The sequence below is a fragment of the Diadema antillarum genome, unplaced genomic scaffold (assembly GCF_040938485.1).
Source record: "Diadema antillarum isolate AM-2024a unplaced genomic scaffold, OU_Dant_1.0 seq00001055_RagTag, whole genome shotgun sequence".
Lineage (NCBI taxonomy): Eukaryota > Metazoa > Echinodermata > Echinoidea > Diadematoida > Diadematidae > Diadema > Diadema antillarum.
Genome location: NW_027271883.1, coordinates 690,782 through 708,200, shown reverse-complemented (window position 1 = coordinate 708,200; position 17,419 = coordinate 690,782). Strand labels below are relative to the sequence as shown.

The 17,419-nt window shown below is 37.2% G+C and overlaps 1 pseudogene; it reads left to right on the top strand.

Annotated features, from left to right (window-relative positions):
- Positions 1–17,419, top strand: part of LOC139743167 (uncharacterized) — a 144,647-nt pseudogene that overhangs the window by 33,247 nt on the left and 93,981 nt on the right.

Here is a 17,419-nt window from a genome sequence, read left to right as displayed (position 1 = left end):
ATCATAGTGATTAGTCGACCGTGACGTCACAATGACGTCATTATATGAAAACACATTCTCAATCATATCTCTTTAATGAAATGAAAATTTTCAATGACATTTACGTTTTTTTTTGCACACGTTTCAGACCATTTGGAGCATTTTTTGAAAAATTGAAAAAATTGGACGGACGCGTCCGCGCGCGCACATATACGCACGCACAGCTCTTATGCAATAGCAATTTCCCGTTTTTTCACGCTTATCGGATGCCTGAAATGTCAAGGAATATTTCTACCAAGTTTCAAGTCAAACCAACTCAATATGACGTCATACGAGCACGTCAAAGTTAAAATTCCGCGCGCGCGTCAATGGCGATATACAGTGCAACTATGCAAAAAAATGCCAATTTTAAATCCGATTTTACTCGTCAGGATGGACGGTGACCCCCCAGTTTCTTTACATATTTTAAAAGCTGATGAGTTGTACATGTTATTTCATGGGATGGCAATGCTGGAAAAATGATTAAAAGATATCAAATTTCTTAATGAAATAAAAAGAATAAATTTTCACAATGACGTCATCAAATTTCAAGTTCACTCGAGCATTTCTCACGTATCCTTTGCCAATTTTCACCCAGATTTCAGCATGTTATAGCTTATTAAATTTTCTTTCATTATTGTGATAACATTTTGATTGGATGACGGCATCACCTCCTAAAAATGGATTGAAAGTAACCTTGTCAAATTTGACCAGTTTACGTGTTATCTCTATGGGAGTGCAGTTTTTCTGGAAATGAAAATTGACATGACTATCTTTATCGAGCAGTAGCTCACTTATACTTCGATGAATTTTCCCATATTTTAAAATGTTGTAGCTGAGACTTTGGGCTATCGTGAGTGTGAGCTATTTTTCATACGATGTCGGGATCACGTCCAAAAACTTGGTTGAAATTAAAGCTTATCTTTGATGTATTGAAATATGGCTTTCTTTCTGCAACTTTCTCTGTAAAAAGTCAAGAAAAACATACCCTATCACCACAATATTTTGCACATGTTTAGTTCATGTCACGGACATTATTTCATAAAATAACAATTACTTGATCAGACGCCATCTTGGGTATGTAAATTAGGGTCAAAGGTCATAAATGTTTCATCCTGTATCTTGGTGAATGCATGTCTTATCTTTCCCATATTTTGCACACATAAAGACCATCATTTCACAAAATAATCACTTTTTCCTCAGATGCCATCTTGTCTGTGCAAAGTGGCGTCAAAGGTCATATGTACTTCTTTCTGTATCTTTGTTATGACGTGTTATCTCTAAGGGAGGGATTTTTTTTTAATGTGAAAACTGACATTATTGTCTTTATCGAGCACTAGCTCACTTACCCTTCGGTGAATTTCTCCCAGATTTTAGTATGTTGTAGCTAAGACTTTGCGTTAGTGCAATTATGCCGTCTATTTTTAATACGATGTCGGGATCACGTCTAAAACGTGGTTGAAATTAGAGCTTATCTTCGATGTATTGAGATATTTCTTTCTTTCTGCAACTTTCTTTGCAATAACTCAAGAAAAACAGGCCCTATCACCCCCATATTTTGCACATGTTTAGTTCATATCACGTACATTATTTCATAAAATAACAACTACTTGATCAGTCGCCATCTTGGGTATGTAAATTAGGGTCAAAGGTCATAAATGTTTCATCCTGTATCTTGGTGAATACATGTCTTATTTTTCCCATATTTTGCACACGTAAAGACCATGTTACAAGGATCATTTCACAAAATAACCACTTTTTGCTCAGATGCCATCTTGTCTGTGCAAAGTGGGGTCAAAGGTCATATGTACTTCATTCTGTATCTTCGTTATAGTGTATACGGAATTTGGTACCAAAGATGGCAGACCTGACTCCCTTTTCTAAATGAGAATCCAAACATGACACGGCCAATGTCCATAGACACAGATGAAACCTGTATGGTCATTATGCCTATATTGGGATCAGAACTCAAATCATTGATTTTCGAAAAGATCTGATCACCTAATTTGTCAGTGTTGACAAATTCCAAGTCTAGTTCTTCTTCTTTTTCTTCTTCTTTCTCCGCAAAAGTTGTGTATCGCTAATCTCGGAAAGTCCTCTTCCTATCAATGTCAAAATTATACCATACATGTATCATGTCCCAAAGACAAACCTTCCAATAAAATCATAGTGATTAGTCGACCGTGACGTCACAATGACGTCATTATATGAAAACACATTCTCAATCATATCTCTTTAATGAAATGAAAATTTTCAATGACATTTACGTCACATATATTTCAAGTTAAGCGCATTCTACTCATATAATCAAAATTCATATTTTCTCTTAAAACATGCGCGTACGCGCGCGTTGAAATGTTTGTATGCTCAAATCGAGCTCAAATTTTTTTTTTTTTTTTGCACACGTTTCAGACCAATTGGAGCATTTTTTGAAAAATTGAAAAAATTGGACGGGCGCGTACGCGCGCGCACATATACGCACGCACAGCTCATACGCAATAGCAATTTCCCATTTTTTCACACTTATCGGATGCCCCAAAAGTCAAAGAATATTTCTATCAAGTTTCAATTCAATCCGACTCAATATGACGTCACACGGGCCCGTCAAAGTTGAAATTCCGCGCGCGCTTCAATGGCGATATACAGTGCAACAATGCAAAAAAATTGCCAATTTTGAATCCGATTTTACTCGTCAGGATGGACGATGACCCCCCCCCCCCCCATTTTCTTTACATATTCTTAAAGCTGATGAGTTGTACATGTCATTTCATGGGTTCGCGATGCTGGAAAAATGATGAAAAGATATCAAATTTCTCAATAAAGTAAAACAAGTACATTTTCAAAATGACGTCATCAAATTTTAAGTTCACTCAAGCGTATCTCACTTATTCTTTTGTTGATTTTCGTCCAAATTTTAATATGTAGCTTATTAAATGGTCTTTCAGTCACAAAAAAACAACATTTTGATTGGATGACGGCATCACCTCGTAAAGGGGATTAAAAGTAATATTGTCAAATTTGACCAGTTTACGTGTTATCTCTATGGGAGTGCAGTTTTTCTGGAAATGAAAACTGACATGACTATATTTATCGAGCACTAGCTCACTTATGCTTCGGTGAATTTCTCCTATATTTTAGTATGTTGTAGCTGAGACTTTGGGCTATCGATAATGTGCCTTCGTTTTTTTTTTTTTTTTTATACGGAGTCGGCATCACGTCAATAAACTTGGTTGAAATTAAAGCTTATCTTCGATGTGTTGACATATTTCTTCCTTTCTGCAACTTTCTTTGCAATAACTCAAGAAAAACATACCCCATCACCACCATATTTTGCACATGTTTAGTTCATGTCACGTACATTATTTCACGAAATAACAACTACTTGATCAGACAACATCTTGGGTATGTACATTAGGGTCAAAGGTCATTAATGTTTTATCCTGTACCTTGGTGAATACATGTCCTATCTTTCCCATATTTTGCACACGTAAAGACCATGTTACAAGGATCATTTCACAAAATAACCATTTTTGGCTCAGAGGCCATCTTGTCTGTGCAAAGTGGGGTCAAAGGTCATATGTACTTCTTCCTGTATCTTCGTTATGACGTGTTATCTCTATGGGAGGGAATTTTTCTAGATGTGAGAATTGACATGATTGTCTTTATCGAGCACTAGCTCACTTACCCTTCGATGAATTTCTTCGAGATTTTAAAGACACTCAGTCGTGGCGAGTGGTTTGTGCGGCACGGAGACGAACGCAACACGCTGCCTCCCCCATTCTGTATCAAATGTAGTGACCCCCGAATGAGAATAGCGCTGGCTCAATGGGTCAGCGAAAATACGGTAGGCTACAAGCGAGCTCCCTGTGCTCATCTCCTAAACCCAAAATGGCTGTCCCAGCGAGCCCCGAGAGCTTCCGAATGGACGCACACTCTCAGTGCGCATGCGCATGAAGAGAGGCCAAAAGAGCCTATGTTGTAGCTGAGACTTGCGCTATCATATGTTTCCCTTTTTATTTTTATATACTGTCGGGATCACGTCAAAAAACGTGGTTGAAATTAAAGCTTATCTTCGATGTATTGAAATATTTCTTTCTTTATGCATCTTTCTTTGCAATAACTCAAGAAAAACATACCCAATCACCGCCATATTTTGCACATATTTAGTTCATGTCACGTACATTTTTTCACAAAATAACATCTACTTGATCAGACACCATCTTGGGTATGTAAATTAGGGTCAAAGGTCATAAATGTTTCATCCTGTATCATATACATGTCCTATCTTTCCCATATTTTGCACACGTAAAGACCATGTTATAAGGATCATTTCACAAAATAACTATTTTTGGCTCAGAGGCCATCTTGTCGGCGCAAAGTGGGGTCAAAGTTCATATGTACTTCTTCCTGTATCTTCGTTATGACGTGTTATCTCTATGGGAGGGAATTTTTCTAGATGTGAAAATTGACATGATTGTCTTTATCGACGACTAGCTCACTTACCCTTCGGTGAATTTCTTCCAGATTTTAGTATGTTGTAGCCAATTTAATACTCTTTAAGTTTTGTTCAATCAAAGTTTTAATCGGATGATGTCTTCACCTCGTGAAAATGGATATAATGTAACCATGTCAAATTTAACCAGTTTACGTGTTATCTCTATGGGAGGGAATTTTTCTGGAAATGAAAATTGACATGACGGCATTTATTGAGCACTAGTTCACTTACTCTTCGGTGAATTTCTCCCAGATTTTAATATGTTGTAGCTGAGACTTTGGGCTATCATTAATGTTTCTTCAATTTTTCATTCGACGCCGAGATCACGTCCAGAAACTTGGTTGAAATCAAACTTATCTTCGATGTATTGAGATATTTCTTTCTTTCTGCAACTTTCTTTGCAATAGCTCAAGAAAAACAGCCCCTATTATCCCCATATTTTACACATGTTTAGTTCATGTCACGTAAATTATTTCATAAAATAACAACTACTTAATCAGACATCATCTTGGGTATGTAAATTAGGGTCAAAGGTCATAAATGTTTCAACCTGTATCTTGGTGAATACATGTCCTATCTTTCCCATATTTTGCACACGCAAAGACCATGTTACAAGAATCATTTCACAAAATAACCACTTTTTGCTCAGATGCCATCTTGGCTGTGCAAAGTGGGGTCAATGGTCAAATATACTTCATTCTGTATCTTCGTTATAGTGTATACCGAATTTGGTACCAAAGATGGCAGACCCGACTCTCTTTTCTAAATGAGAATCCAAATATCACACGGCCAATGTCTCTAAACAAGGATGAAACCTATATGGTCATGCCTATTGCGATCAGGACTCGAATCATTGATTAAAAAAAAAAAAAATCGGATCACCTAATTTGTCAGTCTTGACAAATTCCGAGTCTAGTTGACATTGTTTCTATGTTGTGTGTGTGTGTGTGTGTGTGTGTGTGTGTGTATGTATTGTGTATTATATTCGCACAGTACACGTGTGGACGGTACAACTAGATCTACGGTAGATACCCCGTACGCGGTTTGCCCTTCACACTTTTCCAGTCTATCACAAGCGCAGCTGCAGCCCTGTCGCCGCTCGTGCGCTCATGCATGTTCTAGTACGTACAGATTGTAGGTAGAGACGGTTCTACACAGCTACAAGCCTGCTAGTACACTATAGGGGCGACCGCATTCAGCGTCGTCTGGTCAGGCTATCTTAAATCAGTAGTTTTGCTCGAATCGTGCCGGAAATTTCCCAGGAAAATCCTTTTTTCCGTCCCAGACCCACAAAAGTGTCGTGAAAGGTGAGCTGTATAGCTGAGAAATCTCGGTACAACAATGCCGAATATAAGAAACTTAGGACCTACAAAATATCGATATCGTGTTGTGACCTACCTGTGCGTGGATCATTTGAGAAGCGATGTTTTTACGTGGACCGACAGGCTGTGGCCCTCGGTTATAAACCGAGAAAACTCCTGAAGCCAGATGCAATCCCGACCATTTGCTCACATGAGTTATAAAACAGAAACACCTCGAGCATCGACTTCGAAGAGAACCGAGGGAAAAAAGCGTAGAGAGGTAAGGAAAGTGGCTAGCTATGTTTCATTTACCGTGGGGCTGCAGCCGGGGTTGGACTGCAGTACAGTGCCACTGAGCTAGCTGCTGCCAGTGCCGACTGGACATGCACAGCAAAGTGGAGCGAAATCATATCCCTACGACCCCCTGTGTTTACCCTTCCCGGCTTCGAGGAAAGGCGATATCTGACTACTTACAGAAATATTGAGATACAAACAATATTTTCTTTGAAGAATTCGACTCTCTCATGCACAGGTTATCTTCGGCAAAATCAGCTAGACGGAGTAGTAGTACTGTGTACATTAGTATGGTAAGAATTCGCGCGCGAGAGTGGTTTCTACGCTAAGAAGTATGCAACACGGACGGAAGCCAGAAAAGGACCGTGCCTATTTGATGTCAAGTTCATGGTATATTTGGTTTAAAAATACATATAAATTTATGTTAACAATATTAATATTTCATGAATTATATATATCTAAGCTTGAAATATTTTGTTTGAAATAATAAAACCACAAACTTTCACATTATATGATAAAATTACAACTAATCATTTCAACATTTAAATTGGTTTTTCTAGGCACGGCTGTCAACTTGGTGAGTAGGGCATGCATGACGTACCATCTTTTTGCCGGCTCTTACACGATCGCTTGCAGGAATTATTTTTTCAAAAATCGCGTACGGAGACAGTTTTTTATTTCCACGCGTATAAACTGGTGAAAGGTTTTTTTTTTTTTCACTCTTCTTAATTATCATTACAGTGAAAACCTCAGGACTGCTTCCCTTTCAGAGAGTCCATTTGATTTGAGTTATACATCATTTTAAAGCTTAAAGTCTGCTCTTTTAGAATATGGTCTAAACTAAAAATTCATGTCTGGCGATTTTTTGTTTGTTTTGAGGTGCAGGGTCATATGTGACCCTGCACCTCAAAACAAGCAAAAAGTCGCCAGACATGAATTTTTAGTTAAGACCATATTCTGAAAGACCAGACTTTAAGCTTTAAAATGATGTATAACTCAAATCAAATGGACTCTCCTAACCTATCTAAATATTGGAAAGAAAGCACAAACTCAGGAAAAGTGTGAACTGAGAAAAGAGGCTCTGAAGTACAGTGTCTATGCAAGCGCTTAATCTTTAACAAACCGTGCTGGCTGTGCGATGAATGGGACAAAAAACAGGAAGCAAACCACCAGAGTAACAACAATGAAAGGATTATCAGATTAAACTGAAATCAGGCATGCCTCATTAACACATTCTGTCCATAATTAATGCCAACTTTCAAAGCAGTAGCACTATCCTTTCAAAAGTTATTAGAGTTGAAAGTGAAGAGTGTGGACAAGGTTTTTCAGAAATGAAAAAGGGATTCTAAAGACACACCTAATCACACTATTCTACCAAAAATGTTCGAGATAAACTGCTAAAAACACACTTTCCTGCCCGTTTTATGATACCAAATTTTAGCATAATGTAAAAGAAGACCCGCTCTTTCAGAAAATATGAAAAAGTCAAGTTCTGCTAGGTTGACCCATTTCACTTATTTTCAGTCCTCACGCAAAATCAGTGTGTGCGACTTTATGTTCGTTTTGAGGTGCACGGTCACATATATATATTTTGCTGTATATTTGCAGCCTGTCAATAATTGGTTTTGGTTAATGTTAACATACCACAAAGTGATGTTTATTTTGACCTAGCTCCCTGTCATATAATCTTGGTTTGTTGGAATTTCCATATTCAGGCTGCGATTATCCGTTGACAAATGATGCACTAAGGTCAAACGAAATACTTGTTAACTGGAGGAAAAGGTTACAAGAAAGTCAGTATGGAGAAGGGGACGCAGCAACATATATACAGGTGAGGCATATGTGCAGACTAATTGTATCATGATGTTGATCACTCCACTTTCTGCGGAAATTCCTTTCATAATTTTTTCTTGTTATCTTCAACGTCTGTATTTCCTTTCTTCATGAATTTTTATTCCCTTCAATAGTAAATTTCATTTGAGAATTTATCTCATATCGGGATCTGGGAATCTGCACCCTACAGGCAATGCTCATATAATTCCTCTTATTTCACATGTTTAATCGTCGTGATTGATATATTCTACAATTCACCTATTAAACTTTCTTGATAAGTTTATGTGTTTTTTTTTGAACGCTGAACATGGAACAATTAGACAAAAAAAAAACAGACACAACGATAACGTGAACATTGTTGAATCCGAAAAATAGGAGAAATGGAACCATTGACACATTTCTTCTTTTAGATACAAGGTGTGGTAATTCCATGGTGAACTCATTATAACCGGTAGTCGGTATTAAAACCATAACCAAAACCTTCACTTTAAAAGAGATGCCTGTTTGGAGCATTATGCATGGCAGCCTAACCCCAAACAATTATTTTTAAGTATAATATTCATGTTAATATTGAGTAAACAATATATTTTTTTATTTTGAAATAATAGTTCTGAGGGCATTACCCTGGCCTCCCGCCCTCCCCTGACACAAATTTAATGGATGCTAGGACTCATGTCATTGATAACCAGTGATTTTTTAGTTTCCTCGTGTTTTACGGATATTAATGGATTGGAAATAATAGAGTTTAGTGAAAAATGATAACTAATACGCTTTTGTAAAGCAGTTGTTGGGCTCTGTAATGAGTTTCCGAGAGTTTTATTTTTACCTAAAAAAAAAAATATTTCGATATGTACAGACGGCAAAACGTCAGCTTGGAAAAAAAAAAAAGTCAAGAAAGGAGGTTCAACGCAAAATCAATGTACTTTTAAAAGGATACAATCGTTGATTACACATAAACACAAACACACAAACGTCGAGTACATCCACAACACAAAATATAAGCGTTTGACCTAGAAACCTTGACAGCTGCTGCATTTGCATTTAGACTGTGACGCTTGCAAAGGTAGCAGTCAGACCGCAGCACCCAATAGTTCGCTCGTATTTATTCAACTCGTATGCAAGCCTGCTCGAGGCTTGCATACGTAATGAGCTGCGGAAGGGGATTTTGTCCTTGGGCTTTCGGCAACAAAAATACACCTTATATTCACCAATTCTATATCAAATTCAAGGAAAATATCTAAGCTATCGTCACATGTTACTCAAATTATTGTAAATGAAACATATCATAGCGTAATTTGAGCTTGAAAAATGATGGAAAAAGTAATGTGTGTAGTTCACGTTCAAGACGTCAAAAGAATACCAAATTCACCTTGCGTCTCAATGAAAATGCAATATTTAGTAGTCCATCTCTTAAGCTTTTGTACATGTTTAAAATATCTTGACAATTTGTTGCTTAATCCCGTCAGGAACCAGTAAAATGTACATCGATTTCAGTGCTGGTCAGTTTGAAACCGTGCAATCTGAAGAGTAAGCTCTCTCATTGGACAGCGCTTGCATTCAGCGCTTGCATTACGTCATTACGCTGCTACGGCTTCATGCCACGTGCATACATAGCGCATGCTTGCATACAGGCAAGCGTGTCTAGAGATCTGTGCTTCGGACAAAAGCTAGAAGATAGATTCTTGGTACAGCGTGCGCTGAATGCAAGCACTGTCCAATGAGAGAGCTCTTTCGCGCCACTGTACACTTTGTGTGGAGCATATTTCCGGCTTAGGACTGAATTTAACAGACATTTCAAAACGGAAAAAAAACTAGTATAGATCATGCTTGCGTCTCCTTGAATCCAATATGTGACCCTGCACCTCAAAACAAACAAAAGGTCGCCAGACATGAATTTTTAGTTAAGACCATATTCTGAAAGAGCAGACTTTAAGCTTTAAAATGATGTATAGCTCAAATGAAATGGACTCTCCTAACCTATCTAAATATTGGAAAGAAAGCACAAACTCGGGAAAAGTGTGAACTGAGAAAAGAGGCTCTGAAGTACAGTGTTTATTCAAGCGCTTAATCTTTACCAAACCGCCGTGCTGGCTGTGCGATGAGTGGGACAAAAAACAGGAAGTAAACCACCAGAGTAACAACAATGAAGGGATTACCAGATTAAATTGAAATTAAGCATGCCTCAATAACACATTCTGTCTATAATTAATGCTAACTTTCAAAGCAGTAGCACTATCCTTTCAAAAGTTATTAGAGTTGAAAGTGAAGAGTGTGGACAAGGTTTTTCAGAAATGAAAAAGGGATGCTAAAGACACATCTAATCACACTATTCTACCAAAAATTTTCGAGATAAACTTCTAAAAAACACACTTTCCTGCCCGTTTTATGATACCAAATTTTAGCATAACGTAAAAGAAGACCCGCTCTTTCAGAAAATATGAAAAAGTCAAGTTCGGCTAGGTTGACCCATTTCACTTATTTTCAGTCCTCACGCAAAATCAGTGTGTGCGACTTTTTGTTCGTTTTGAGGTGCACAGTCACATATATGATGAGCATCTAAGTTTCCTCTCTACGAAAAAGCCAAAATCAGAAATAACAGTTTCTTAATCCGGTCAGGAACTAACAACGAACTTTAGACGACAAAATCTTCCGTGAAAAGCAGGTAAAATTTACACAAATTCAACTGATTATATCGTCATGATAAGAACCGATATTACACACAAATTTGGTATCAAAATAAAGATCAAAATCTGGAAAACAACTAATTGTGACTTGTCGCCATTACGAATGTATGTACAAATCACTACACTGTGAAAACCATAGCCTTGTCAAACTTTCGCAAAATCTCTCACGTACAAGACACCTTTCGAACGCAAAGATCGTCAACGAGAGTACTGAATAAATCTTGCCGAATCGGCTTATTAGTAGAGACTAGTAAAGAGAGTAAAAGCTATACATATAAGAAAAATAATAAAAATAATATATATATTATATTATATAATATATATATATATATATTATATATATATCATATTTGTTAATTTTTATCTTATATATATATTAAGTAAAAGCTATACATGTGTCTGACTAGTAGAGAGAGTAGATAACAAATCTGCCAGCTGCTTTGCTATTATCATTCAACATCAGACCCTTGACTGCCTTATGATTTACTCCCCTCCCCCATTTACACGTCATCAAATGATGACATGAAATATTATGTTTAATTAATCTTCACAAAGTTACTTCAATCGTCAATGTTTTCTCATACTTGTAATTTCACGGCGTGTACTTGACACGTTTTTTTTTTTTGTTCTTTGTTTTGTGATGATTTTACTATGTTCATTCTCTTCATATTCCTTTGATACTATGTACAGCTTTTATCACTTTCAATTCCATAGCTGTGTCAGTATGCTTTATTTTCTCAGTCTTGCTTCCATAATTGTCGGTAAATTGGAGCGATTGGTATTTTAATGTTTAGATGGCAATATGTGTATAATTTCATATCAAGGTTACATAAGACTTTAACAAGTCTCATTCTTTTGATGAATATTGTACCTGTTGCATTTTGTCAACATTTTATATATTATATCCAAGGGATCTCTATCACTGTGAGAATTGAATTGAGTATCTGAATATAAGAACGACCCAAGTCCATGGAACACCATTTCGAGTAAACCTAAAAAAACTTCATATTTGTTTTATTTGTCCAATAATATTTTATTTAACTGTGATGGGAAGGCAACATTGTATATACAAATTAAAACATATATTATTATGGTGGAGAGGCCATTTTGTGTGATGGACTTGGGTCGTTCTTTGAATCATATACATGATATTCTGCCATAGAGATAAGAGAAGGATGAGAGAGGGCGCTATAATATGAATGTAAGAATGACCCAAGTCCTTCATTTTTACATTCATATAAGAATTACTTAATTCATTTAAGGCACTTCCAGGGGTAATTACGATTTATCATTTATACACAAGATGAGTCCATGCATAAGCTGCAATTTCCCATGCCAAACTGAATCTGGCCAAAAGTTGGACTTGGGTCGTTCTTATATTCAGGTCTTCAATCGATTCGAATTCTTGTTTGATGTGCAGATCACATACTCAGATCCTGTAACTCTAAGTCGGATTGTGTCTAGAAAGTGTCTGGAGAGAGACGGTGTCAAAACCTTTCGACTTCATTATGGCGGATCTGAAGACAAGATACTAGTAAGTCTGATTCAGGAAAGTAATAATAGTCCCCGCTAAACCATCCGTACTGATAGATATGCTGATGTACATAGATGCATATACTTTTTTGTGTGCAGTATGTGATTATGTGTTCAAAATCTGTGAAAATAAATTTTTTGTTCGTTTGTTTTGTTAGTTTGATAGGTTTGTGTTTTTTTTTTTGCTTATTTGCTTTTTTGCCTTGTTTTGTTTGTTTGATTGTGTGTTTAATTTTAATATATAATTTTTTTTTTTAACGGCAGCAGCTGTGAGAGGTGTGATACCCACAGGTCATGTTCACGTAGCTCATGACCTCGACACAGGCAAATGTTATAAGTTATAATGTATATTACATTTTATATGTTATTATATTATTAGTATTATATGTTATAATTAGTCAAACAAGGCAGATGAAAGTTCCAAAGGGAGATTAGGCAATAAGACCTAGGAGTTTGACGAGTCCGACGCTCATTCTGTTTTATTGCCATAATCTTACAAATTTGTAAGATTACAAATAGAAAATCGTACATAGAAATGCTGACCCGAAGAATAGTTCAGATGCTCAATTCGTAAATTACCATATGTACGAGAATATATGCTATGACGCGCGCCACTTTCGATCATGGGATCATCTATACGTAAGACACACACACACACACACACACACACACAATGCTATAATTTAACTCCCTCCCCCCCCCCCATTTCACATGAGCCGAACAGTAAATTGAATTGATAAAAAAGTGCTTATTTTTCTAAATATAATTTGTCCTGCTTTCTGATAAAAACCAAAAAATCGAACATTTCACCAAGAGCGTGCACCACATCACAGCGTAGCATGTCTGCAGGTTCCCTCGTGTGGCAGAGGTAATCCCTCCACGCCCATTCTCTGTTACTCCTCTCCTTTGCATATTAACTTCCAAATCAGGTCAACGTCAATGGGGATGATTGTTATAAGTGACTTCCTCTAAGGAAACTCAAAAATCCGATAGAAATAAGGGAGTGTGCACAACATAATATATACAGAGATAAATATCCATATCACCATTTGTGACCGTGCGCCTCAAAACGAACAGAAAGTCGCACACACTGATTTTGCGTGAGGACTGAAAATAAGTGAAATGGGTCAGCCTAACCGACCTTGACTTGCTCATATTTTCTGAAAGAGCGGGTCTTCTTCTACATTATGCTAAAGTTTGGTATCATAAAACGGGCAGGAAAGTGTTTTTTTAGCAGTTTATCTCGAACATTTTTGGTAGAATATGTGATTAGGTGTGTCTTTAGAATCCCTTTTTCATTTCTGAAAAACACTCTTCACTTTCAACTCTAATAACATTTGAAAGGATATTGCTACTGCTTTGAAAGTTGGCATTAATTATGGACAGAATGTGTTAATGAGGCATGCTTAATTTCAGTTTAGTCTGATAATCTCTTCATTGTTGTTACTCTGGTGGCTTACTTCCTGTTTTTTGTCCCATTCATCGCACAGCCAGCACGGTTTGGTAAAGATTAAGCGCTTGAATAGACACTGTCCTTCAGAGCCTCTTTTCTCAGTTCACACTTTTCCTGAGTTTGTGCTTTCTTTCCAACATTTGGATAGGTTTGAAGAGTCCATTCGATTTGAGTTATAGATCATTTTAAAGCTTAAAGTCTGCTCTTTCAGAATATGGTCTTACCTAAAAATTCATGTTTGGCGAGTTTTTGTTTGTTTTGAGGTGCAGGGTCACATTTATTTTTTTTTATTTGATATTGTACGTACACATCGCGCACGCGTGCTTATTATAGATTGGAAAAGCTCGTGCTGTCATATAACTATCGCCGATCAGCCCCCCCCCCCCCCTCCACCCCGAGATACCGATTTACGCCCGTGCTATATTAAAAATATGAATATGGACATTTACATTTTCCACAGATCTGAAGCCTGACCGATCAATGTCCAATTGACATGGAATAAGCTCAATATTTTGATAAACATTTTAAAATTCCGTATTGCCTCAAAACAGAAAAAAGAAATAGATATATGAAATAGAATTAAAGAGAATTGTCAACGTTTCCTCACTACATCACTGCTCTAGATCGATTTGGACTACCGCAACACTTCATGGGCAATGCATGAATTCAAGCCACCACTTTCAAACGTCGAGTCATTGGAGATGTTTCCCGTTTCATGGACGACATCTCAACACTGCGTCAAGCTTCAAACGTTTGGGTGTTCGTTAGGTATGACGGAATTTACATTTAAATGCCATATGTGTTGTAACAGCAAGGTTTGACAAAGACTTTCCATTTTTCGGAAGTCGCTTTGTTTGCTGGTTTCTGTCATTCGGACGGACTACATGTTAGGTCAGAGTGCTTTTTGGGATGACGGTTAGAAAGGGAACATTAGGGTTTTTCGTAGCCAATTACAATGTAATCCATCCTCTTTCCTGTAATTCTCTAACTAGTGGCATTGTCGGGGATATCACACACAGCACATCTGGTTCCACCATGCGGTGGGCTGTTAAAGCTGTTGCTATATTATTTTATTAAAGTGAATTTTCTATGGCAGAAAAAAAGAAAACGGAAGAGTGCCCCTCCCCTTTACTTTCTGTAAAGATGACATCCTTGTCAGTCGATTGCAGTGTCACCAGAAAAATGCGCTGAAACCTTTAGTTTAGTTTTTTTTTTTTTTTTCTATGGCCTCTCAGCTGATAAAACCCGGAAGTGGTACGAGAAAATTCAAATTAAGACTTTTTTTTTTTCTGCCAGCTGATCATACACGGAAGTGGTACCAGAATTCTACTCCCCTCGTTTTTCTTTCTTTTTTTGAATTCCTGGATCCGCCCCTTGTGATCAAGACATTCAATGCGTAATGTTGGGCACTAGCTTTGATATAATGCTTTGTTATTTTGGGTACGTCCTTTTATTGTTAGTTTGTGTGTACTATCGTAACCTTGTATCACATTGGTAATTTAAGTATTTTTCTTCATTCATTTGTTTGACAACTGACAATATTGAACTTAACTTATGTAGAGACATCACGTCTAGAAGTTCCTGTTGAAGCTGCAACTTGCAATGGCTGTGATAAAGAGACTCTCCCGCTGTCAAGAATTGGCGCTATTGGAGCTGGGAACGCTTCGGGATGCTTCTTTCCTCCTCTTGTGGGTAAATACTTTCTTTGTGAAATGATCTGTACAGTTCGTTTTAAGCATCTCAACATGTTTAAGTGTATATTATGTCGTTCTTGATAGTTTTGTATCGTATCGGTAGAAGCTTCTGACTTCTTCAATTTTGCGGAAGAATGCTCAGAAATCATTAAAACAGTTTGCCAATTATCATAATAAATCGTCATCGTTAGACTATCAGAATAAAGAATTTACATTCACAAGATTAGGGGTAAAGCTTTTGTGTTGAGTTCCTGCCTCCTTATGCAAGTGTGTGTGTACTATCGTAATCCCAAATGCTGTTCTCACCTTTGTGTAAGAAATGAGATGTAGTTTGCATTTTTTGTTTCCGTTAAAGATACATCGCACGAGCAATGGATACAGGTCACGTTCACTCGGCTGGCTCTTATTCAAACTTTGTTCGCCCTTTCGGGCTCATCGACATATCCGATGGACAGATTTCACGAAATTACCAAGATTTCATACGCCTTCAAAGTCGTCTATCGACCTGTAACGGCGTTAGGAGCCAATGACTTCATTACTCTTTCATCTACAGTTTCTTGGGTAAGTACTTTGGAAAAAGTAATGGAAAACTAATAACAGATAATTCACAAATACATTGTAGAATGGCATCGTGTAACATTATTGTCCGAAGCCCTTTTCTTCTGAATGATGTACAAAGTAAAAGAAATAAAGGAAAAAAAAATACAGACTGAAGTCGTTTTTTCGCGCGATGTAAAATCTAGAAGCCTCGGGTACTCCTCTTGCCAAGTTGTCAAACAACTACAGCTCTGGCCCTAGAGGTAGTCAGTGCATCGTCCGTTATTAATAACAGGCGAAGTCTGTGCCATCACTAAGTCTTGCCTTATTTGGTGTGTTGAGTGTTTGCATCAATTGTGTTACAAGGTGATTAAATGCTTATGGCCATATCTTATTCCCCCTGTATATTTTTAGCCGGAGAGACCACTTACGATCTCGATAATTCATCTCCCTAAAATCATGACGACTGCTGTGAGAATTATACCGGTCCGAAGTAACAGCTGGCCAGCAAGTCGAGTTTCATTCGCACTCGGAGGACACTTTGAAATCGGTAAGACCGCATCATCAACATAATCAGTGATGTTGGATATTCAACATTTCATCCCTAGTAGAAAAACATGTAGCATGAATGACATCTTTACTTCACTGGGAAGAATCACATGCAAACACACACACACACACACACACACACACACACACACACAAATATACTGGGTGTTACAAAGGTATTTCCCACTTTTGATCCTTAAACTATACTTCAGATAGCACTGTCATTGATATGCGTGATGGCTACACAGTGTACAATTAATTTGAGTGTGATTTGAATATGAGAAAATGAATTAGTTTTGTTGAATCCATAATTTATTTTATAGTAAAGTCCCAGAATTTGATCAAATTTGCACCCTCTGGACAAAATTGAACTTTACACAGGAACTGATGGTGTGAATGTGAGTCTGTGCTTACAATGACCCTGAACAATAGACACTAATACCACAAATACCACCTTTTCAGAGCTCTGTCAATGGGCTTCTGGAATCTTGTTCCACGTGAATGCTTTATCAATAATTCATGATGGATTGCCCAGGGGCACTGCTAGTCTGAAATCATGGTAACAGGTAAAATGCATGCACATGGGAAGAATAAGCACATGTTTTCATGTGCTTGCAAAGACTTCATTACGGGATGAATAAAGACCAGCTAACATAATGAAATTTCTCATGAATGTGTAATAGGGCATAATAGAGCAATTGTCATCTGTGCAACATAAACGTTCTGTACAGAGGGTTGCAAATAGAGCAAAATCTGACACCTTTCTAAGAAATAAATCTTGAAATCAATGAAACTGATTTATACTTCCATTTTTTGATTACCGCCAACAAAATTGAACACTATTCAGCTATTGCTCATGTCAACGTCAGTCTTATCTAATAATCAGTTTTTGAATTATTAAGGATGAAAGGCGGGAAATATATTTGTAACACCAAGTACATAAAGGGAAGACCACATTATGCATGGAACGGAATCCTTCATCACCTAATCCACAAATAGTCACTGTTCTTCTACATCTGTTTTGTCTC